We start from the raw sequence: 3,663 nt of genomic DNA, 5'->3' as shown, positions 1-3,663 counted from the left end.
ATATACAATTAAGGCAACTCAATTCTGTCAGAGCTAGCTGTTTTAAGTAAAAGCACATGGTTGGAAAAGCAAGACCGAGTCAGCAAGAATGGGCAGTCCAATGTACCTGAAGGATAAGATGCATGACGAAAAGTTGGATGAGAGAGAAATGAAGTGGGTAGTACAACCCCAATTGAGACTGAAGGTAATAACACCAATTTGGGGACTGAAAATAATGCATGTCAACTAAAGAAGATCTAAGCCTGGGTATGGACAGATGAAAAGGAAACAAATTATGACCTAATACCTAGTAAAAAGAAAGAACTGTTCTCACTTTGACAGCACATATATTAAAATTAGAATGATGCAGAGATTAGCATAGCCCTTGCACCAGGAGGACATACGAATTCATGGAGTGTCCATTTAAAAAAAAAAAAAAGAAGAAGAAAAACAGCTAGGATGTATTGACTGAGTTGAGAGAGACTGCAAAGAAGTGTGAAAATTCAAGGATGGCCAAGCCTTCAAGTATAGATAAGAGAAAATAATAGTTTAGATAACAGAAAATATAGCAGTGTCTTTTCAACATTGCATGGGGACTTAATTTTGGGAGAGAAATTATGAGTTAGATTTTAATTTTAAACTTAGATTTTTGAGCATCAAATAGGAAATTTCAAGGAGAAAATGTGAGATGCTAAGATAGACCACTGGAAGATCAGAATTAGACATATTTTCTCATGGAACACATGAGTCAGAGCTTTGTGCTGAATCCAAAAGAGTAAGTCTGAGTTGTAGTGAATATCCATAACATTGAGGGAAACTGGAAAGAAGAAGAAAAGACCAAGGAGAGAATGAGGAAGAAAGTCAGGATGCTGCAGCATTAAGGTGGCTAATGTGCCATTTTAAAGCAGGGGCAGATAACATTGCAAATACTACTAGACAATGAAGAAGAAGGAAGACATGAGCACCAGCAAATATGAGCTCCATGGAATACATTGATTACATTTGAGAATGTAACTCAGGCATGAGAATAATGAAAATAAATGAATAATCAGAATCTAAGACTAAAATAACCTAATTTGTAGATTGCATAGCTAGATGTTGACTTTTTTAAAAAATTATTTTTCAACATCTCTTTAAATCTGCTGTACCCAAAATGGTAGCCACCAGCCACATATGTCTGAGTTTAAATTAATATTAATTAAATTAAGCTAAATTAAATTAAATAAAAATTCACTTCCTCATTCATGCCAGCTACATTCCATGAGCTCCATAGCCACACATGGCCAGTGGCTATCATATTGGATAATGCAGAGTTAGCATATTTCTCTGATCTCAGAAAGTTCTGATAGACAGCATTGCTCTGGACCACAGCCTTTTGAAAGTATGCAAATTAACTACTAATTTTCCTGAAATGTATTTGTACTATAATGAAAAAAATGATTTATCCTTTTTACTTCTTGAGTAAGCAAAGTGCATGTGTACACACACACACAGACACACACGCACACCATTTTACCATGAAATATATAAATGAAAAACAGAAACCAACCTGCACAGAACCATAATAATTGATTACAAATCCCTAGAAATACTACATAACTGGTAAAAGTCTCCTTTTTGAGTTGTCTTTCTTGACACACCAACATGTCAAGCATTTTCAATAAACACATTTCACAGATGGGTTTCACAGATGGACAGACTGAGGCCTAATGTGAAGAGCAGTTATGGAAAACAGTTATGAGGAACGTCAGGTGCCCCAGTGTATTTCTCTCCCTGAGTATGCCCTTCTCAATGCCCAGAATTCAGTCGTCTTCCTCACCGTCAACTTCCAGAAACAGCATTTCCTCTGATATTTCTGACAGGTGTCTAAAACTTCTCCCAAAGACTATGTCAAATGCTGGCTGAGAAATTACCCATGGACTAGATACCTCCTATTAAATGTGTACTATGCGTGTAGGTGGGTATTTCACCTGTCACAATTATCCACCACAGTATTATAGCATACAAGTGCCCTCGAATATCCAGTTTTTATTTTTTTTCTGCCAAGGAACCAAATGAACATTCTTTTAAAAGAAATCTTCAGTTCCCCTCTCTGTTCACAACACGTTTCACTACTGACTTTTATTTGCATGTGCTTAAGAATGTCACATCCATACATGCATCCAAAGTGAATTCCTGCAACTCATAAAAATATACCTGAACAGGAGGCCATGTATTTTGAAGATATAAGAAAGATGATAAATATGGCAGAAGAACTGAGATTAATTCCACTTCCCCAACTTCCCACAATGGGAGACTGGATGTTTCTGGCAGGCAACACCCAAAAAAGTTCTGTACGGCATTTTAACAACTTATGAGGATAAAGGTGATCAATTATACCGGCTAAATTTCTAACTATACTCTTGGTTACTTTTTGAAAATTTCTCCTTTTTATCCATTGTGTTGATGGCACTACACCCACCCAGATCTTTCTGTCAGGTGTCAAAACCTCTCCCATGGGATATGTCAAATGTTGGCTGAGAAATTACTCATGGACCAGATCCATCCTATTAGATGTGTACTTTGTATGTAGATGGATATGTGTACAGTGAGTAGCCAAAGGGAATGGCTTCACAACTCACTGGAATTCTTACCTAAGTGAGAATTCTTACCTAATTGGTCAAAACTGTTCCCAACCAACCCCTGTCTGATGGCTCACATGATGATTCTCCTAAAATTTCTAAGTTAGTACTTCCCAAGATCTCCCTTCTTTCATTCAAATAACTCATGAAATTCAACAACTTCTAAAAAGTGTTTGCATTAGTCAATGGGTCTAGCAAATTGATTTTCTTCATCTCTAACACCCAATTCCTGCCATTTCCATCCAGGTCAAACCTCAAGTATCATTTCCACAATGAGGTCTTGCTTGGTCATCTCCTACACCATTAACTGTCACTAACTCACTGTCACATCATCTTGTTTAATTTTAATTATAGCACTTACCGTAGAAGAATTTGTCTTTCTATAGGTTTATGTTTATTTAAAGTGTGTTTTTCCCAAATATGGTTGAACTTCATGAGAGTAAGGCTTTGTCCATTTTGCTTACCACACTGTATCTGGCACATTATAGGTAGTCAAACATTTATTGAATGAAATCCAATCAAGCCTCTATACCTACATTCCAGTGTACAGTAAATTCAAAGCATAGAGGTACACATTAAGTGACACCAAAAGAAAATAATCAGGCCAATGAAGAATGTGAGTGATCCTACATGATAACTGACCTGAAATACTTAAAACGTCAACATTATGGAGAAAACAAAGTAGAATAACTATTCTAGATTAAAAGAAACCAAAGAAACAGAAAAACAAAATGATTGGTATGAATCCTTGACTTCTGCACATGGAGGGAAAAACACATACTTAAGAAAAATGCAGATATTTGAGAAGAATTTGGATATTTTATGGTTCCTAGAATTACTGTTATTTTCTTAGAAATCATAATGGCATTGTGGTAATTTAGGCAAATGTCCTTATTCTTAAGAGATCTATGCTGAATTATTAACATCTGCAACTTAAGCTTTCAAATGGACTAGAAAATAATGTGTGTGTGCATTTGTGTGTGTGTTTAAAAAGAGAGAGAAAAGGAAAAATTATAGGGTGTTTACTGTACTTGCCTTCTGACTTATTCGCATTTTTTCTGTT

General features: G+C 35.8%; 1 pseudogene; it reads left to right on the top strand.

Moving 5' to 3' along the window:
* Nucleotides 1–305: 305 nt before the first annotated feature.
* LOC116472040 (U6 spliceosomal RNA) lies at nucleotides 306–406 on the top strand (annotated as a pseudogene).
* Nucleotides 407–3,663: the final 3,257 nt, after the last annotated feature.

Source organism: Hylobates moloch, unplaced genomic scaffold (genome assembly GCF_009828535.3).
Source record: "Hylobates moloch isolate HMO894 unplaced genomic scaffold, HMol_V3 SCAFFOLD_6, whole genome shotgun sequence".
Taxonomy (NCBI): Eukaryota; Metazoa; Chordata; class Mammalia; order Primates; family Hylobatidae; genus Hylobates; species Hylobates moloch.
Note: the sequence above shows the minus strand (reverse complement) of the source record. Positions and strands in the feature narration are given on the sequence as shown.